This window comes from Trachymyrmex cornetzi, unplaced genomic scaffold, assembly GCF_001594075.2.
Source record: "Trachymyrmex cornetzi isolate Tcor2-1 unplaced genomic scaffold, Tcor1.1 scaffold129, whole genome shotgun sequence".
Lineage (NCBI taxonomy): Eukaryota > Metazoa > Arthropoda > Insecta > Hymenoptera > Formicidae > Trachymyrmex > Trachymyrmex cornetzi.
In genome coordinates this window covers 2979564-2985154 of record NW_017295861.1, presented here as the reverse complement: position 1 = coordinate 2985154, position 5591 = coordinate 2979564, and the positions used below count along the sequence as shown (strand labels likewise).

The 5591-nt window shown below is 34.1% G+C and overlaps 1 protein-coding gene across 1 annotated transcript in view; it reads left to right on the top strand.

The window, feature by feature from the left end:
- Nucleotides 1-5591, top strand: part of LOC108770543 (dipeptidase 1) — a 143647-nt gene that overhangs the window by 125472 nt on the left and 12584 nt on the right. The gene's annotated exons all lie outside the window — the stretch shown is intronic.

Below are 5591 nucleotides of genomic sequence, written 5' to 3'. Positions count from 1 at the left end.
ATACACAATAAAGGTACGTAAATTGCAATGTGACCTATAATTAACACTTTTATTTTCACTATTTATTTATAAATACTATGGCTAACTTTCTTAATATCATGGCCATCTTTTCTAAAAATCAGATAAGATGACCAATGCATACTTTGTAATATTTTGATAAAATTAAAGTTCTGTTAAGTATTTTCTCTTTAATTTCGATAGTATTTGTCACTTTAAGCTTCAGTGAAAGTAATATCCCAAATATTGTTAAAAAGTAACAAGAATAAATGTATGTTTTTTGCATTTTAAAAAACTATGGCCATCATACCCGAGTTTACCCTACAGTACGTTGCACGAATGCCTGGGGTTCGATTTAAGAAGTCTATGTTTCGTTCTTAGTTATTTTTACGTTCACGACTGATACGATCGGATGTTGCATCAACGATCATGAATATATCGTACTGTTAGTAAATTGTGTTTTGACGGCTGACCGACGTAACCTCAGTTTTGATCAATAAAATTTCTGAAATGTTGAATAAATCACTTCTCGTCACAAACACTGCGTTGTTAACTATCCTTTCGCTTATATTTTATTACCTATGTAAGAAAAACGGACCACAAAGTATATTTTCTTATTGGCAAGTGTAAAAGCAATTATCCTTCTTCAAAACTACAATTATCTGATATATTAAAGGCTTCGATCTCCGATTCAATTAAGTTTTGGAATATTTCAGAAATTTCATTGATCAAAACTGAGGTTACGTCGATCGGCTATCAAAATACAATTTACTAACACTACGATACATTCATAATCGCTGATACAACATTCGGTCGTATTAGTCGTGAACGTAAAAATAACTAAGAACGAAACATAGGCTAAAATCGAATCCCAGGCATTCGTGTAACGCACTGTACATTATTACAAGTTCACTCTAAAAAATATAGATGTGGATTTAAGGCTATGAGATATTTAATAATATTTATATAATTCTTATCATATATTGATGTTAATATATAAATATCAACATATGGATTTAACATGATTTAAAACTCATAGTGTTATTTGCTAACAGATTTAAACACTAAATTTTGTTCATTTTAATATTATCGTCCAAGTTTGGACGATATTACAAAAAATACTGAATAGATGCTCTTTAAAAGCTTTAGAATGAATCTCACTCCGGAGAGTGAAATCTCACTCTTAAAGATTAAAAATTGAGCCACTATTTTTCAAGACTGGCTCAATTTTTGCTCTTTATATATAGTGAAAGTCCACTCCAAACAATTTAGAGAGTATTAAATATAATTCTTACCGTGCTGGTGTTGATATAATCACCAAAAAATTCAGTACGTGTGAATTTAATCCCGTAAGTTTTAAATCATAGTGTTAAATCCATACCTATTGTTAGCGTTTATATCAACACTAAATTTAACACCACGATATTAAATGCACACTCATTTTTCGTAATATTATTATTCAAATGGAAAAAGTTTAGCGGTTAAATCGCCTGTTAGTGAACATATGAAATGCATAAATACATAAAATAATGCCTGCTAATTTCTATAACACTTCGCGCTTGTACGTTAAAATTTCCCAACGGCTTACCCTTCTGGAATATCTAAATAAACGAGACGTCACGACGGTACATTACATCAGGGACGTTCCCAATTTTCGTAGCGGGATTTAGATCGTGGCTTCACGATCTCGATGGCTGGAATTATTTTTCCACGACGTAACCGGGGAAATGATCGTCAACGAACGCGCGACTGATCGCGTCCGACCTACATTCCGTTTATCACTCCCGTCGCTCCGCCGCGTTCATAAAATTATATCCCGACCCACTTTCGCGCGCGTAGAATTCGTCGAGGGATTTCGAGCGTTAACGCATAGGTTCGCCGATTTCGACGAGGCGAATTTCTGCCATTCAGCGTCGCGTGATTCTCGTCTAAAAAACCGTAGGAAACGAATCCTCATCGGATAGTTTCGCATCAATTGAGTTTTTGTCAAAATTCATAATCCTATGGCAATGGTAGTTTTTGATTAAAAGAACAAAAAAAAGAAAGGAAACACTACTGGTAGTAGACTCGAGAAGAAATAAGGAAGAAATAAACGGACAAGGAAAACGCGTAAGAACGTAAATCATAAGAATCACCTACCGTTATCTCACATCCCTTGCAACGGCTAAATTTTATATTAATAAATGACACAGGTCTTCCAAAGAAAAATTCTATGCGCAATGTTAAATGTTCTGCCATTTGTCATTGACGCTCGTCCGCATAAAGTGCTAAATATAGATATTCCATCTATAAATCGACAATTAAAAGTCTTAAATAATTCACCGTCGCTGTGACGTCTTTCCAAACAACATAGTCTAAAGTATTAATCATTTTTGTTCATTATATACGATCTAGATTTTTGCTATCTATATTTAGTTTATACATTTTACTGCATTACATGGAAAAAGAAATTTTGCTAAATTATTTCAAAATTTCGCCAGATACCGATTTGAAAATAATTTTGTTGTATCATTGAAATAATTACATAAACGCTCAAGTTAGTTGCTAAAATGTCAAGTGTAATCGTTGTAATTTTAATCATAAGTTGTAAGAAAAATTGACGCTAATTATTAGAAGCTATTCGGAATTTTAATGTGTAGTTTTAATTGTAATTTTAAATACTGAAGATGATCGCGAATGAAGATCGAAACATCTAATTTGTTATTCTAATAGGATTCGAATGCGATAAAGATTTGTTTCGCAACAAGAACTAGCGTTGGCTTTTATGCTCCCTTCCTATATTGATTTATTCATAAAGCCTTTGTCATTTTATAAAATATCAAACTTTTTACAACATTGCTCATTATGTTTGAAAGTTCAACAATTATATTTGGATGGTCCAACAAAACTATTTTCAAATATATATCTAGCTAAATTTTTAATTCAGCAAAACCATTCTTTCCATCATGTATAATCGAAGAACTGACTGCAACAGTGGGACTGACTAACCCATATTTTGTAAAAACAGAGAAAATAAACTCTAAAGTTAAAGGGAAACAATTGGCCAACTCACATTTTTATAAAATTGCAGTATAAGTCCTTCAATGTATTTTTTACTGCAGGATATCGAAGAAAGAAAACTTAATTAATAAATATCGCCAATTCCGTTATAACGTTTCAGCATATATTCATTGTAACTGACTATCGAAAAACGGTAAATATGGCTGAGCCATGGTTACAATAAATTATTCGGAAAAAAGAATTTCCTGTACGCGCGATATCAACTGTGTTCTATTTTATTTGCTACGCAAACGAAAAGTCGCGTTGCCGTGTCTCGATTGTTGGAGCACACCGCTAGCTATATTGAAACAACCAACGGTACAAAAGAGTGTTATTGCTGCTAGCGGGCGAACATTTCACCACGAAATTCCGATAATCTACAAGTCCTGGAAGTAATATCGCCCTCTTCTTGCCCCTCCCCTCCGTCCGTGATACCGAAATATTTTTATCAAAAACAATAATCTACCTCGTATGCGTTAGTTTGGTTTTCTGTTCCAAGAAGAGAAATATCTCTCCGACTTTACGTTACTTACGACACTCGGTAAACATCAACTAAAGATAACGTAACATCAATGTTATAATTTCACGCTCAACTGTGTAACTCTGATACGCGTGACGTACGTTACATTTATAACCGCTCGTTTTAAATATCCGAACGTTAAAACGTTTCAATCAAAATGAATCTAATATCGCTCTTTTCCTTCGTCTATATAATACCAAATTTTTTTTATCAGCAATAATTCATCTCGTGCGTTAGTTTGATTTTCTGTGTCCAAAGAAGAAAAATCTCTCCTCTTTCGCGTTTGATTTTCTGTTCAAACAAAAGGAATTTCTCCGCGTTATACGAGACCCTGTAAACACCAACTAAAAGTAACACAACATAAATGTTATAATTTCACACTCAATAATGTAACTGTTACGTATAACATATGTTATGTTATATTTATAATGTTGAGTGCAAAATAAAATTATATAACATTGATGTTATGTCACTTTTAGTTGACGTTTACTGGAGAATCTCAACATATGCAGACAAACTTTTACGGACAACTTGAAATGTTGGTGATTAAACAGAATCATAAATGAATGGCTCATTATCTCGAACTCTAAGTCTCTCGCAACCGCCTGTTTGTACATCCGGCAACCGAAACGAATTTCGCGTGTCGTTTCAAATGGAAACGTCGCGACGCCACGGCTCGTTCGGAAAGACAAATGGAATTATCTGAAAATTCCCCGCGCGTGTTCATGTCTCCTCGTACAGTTCAACCTTCCATAACGTCATGCCGCTGTAAATACCGGCATGCATTTCCGACGATGGACAGCATCATCCATCCCGCATCACGGCCCGGCAAAAAAAGAGTTTGAAATAAATTCGCTGCCGCGCCGCGTATGATGCGCGTGTGTGGACGAATGCGCAATTCGACGAACATTTTTGCCCTGTACTCCCTTGTTCCTTCGGCCTGCTATTGAACGACCTATATTTTCCGTTCACCAGGTGCGCGAGTACGTACACAAACGCATCTTGAATCGCCGGTGACGCGACGCGGTGATGTATCGTGAAATTATAGCGATAGCTCGCGGCGTTGTATTTGTCACGGTTGCAACATGGCATGGGGCTTGATTTTATTGCGGCTTTTGGATGTGACGATTAGTTTCGCCTAGTCCCGCCACGCGCTCGATATTCAGCAACAGGCATCGGATTACACCACGAAAATTCGCCGTTTCGTCCACCGCGCTGCGGGATACAGACTACAAAACTGGTTTACTCCCTTTTAATTTTCGCAAAGAATTAAAACGATGTCGAATGCGGTATAATAATTAACCGCAAAGTTATTAATTTGAAAATTTTCGCAATAAAATCTAAATTGATCAAACAATTTCACGAATATTATTATCAAGCAGAAATTAGAATTTATATACGCCAATTGCATGCTAACAATCAATGAAATAATATCTCTTGATTTTTAATAATAAAATTTTTGCGATATAATTACTTGCAACATAATTCTTAACGGCTTTATTGTGAGTTCGCAAGTCGTTTGTACTATATATCATGCTTCTTTTCTTTTTCATAAAATTATTTTTTTATTTTGCACTAAAAACAACAAAAAAATATTTGTAATACTTAGGAAGGGAATTTGTTAATAATTAAGTTTACGCGCGTGTTAACAACCGTATGGCTCTTATTAAAAATTTCAGTTTTATTTGATCGATTCAGTCTTGAAGCTTAATTTTTTTATTTCAATTTTATTTAATTTTTATTAATATACTACTTCTCACGCAATAAAACTTGCACGGAAAAAACGATTCCACTAAAGTATCTAAAACATTAGCTATACATACAGGGTGTCGCAGAATGACCGTTAAATATTTCATGCGTAGATAGACCGGACTAAATTAAGTCGAAAAGTGCTCTAACATTTTGCAATTTTCGCAATAGTTAACAAAATATTAATAATTAAAAATCACCGAATATTCATTTTTAATAATTTTTTACTCGAATACTATCAATTTTACAGAAAAACAGCAAAAATTGTTTATTTTCTTCTTATAGA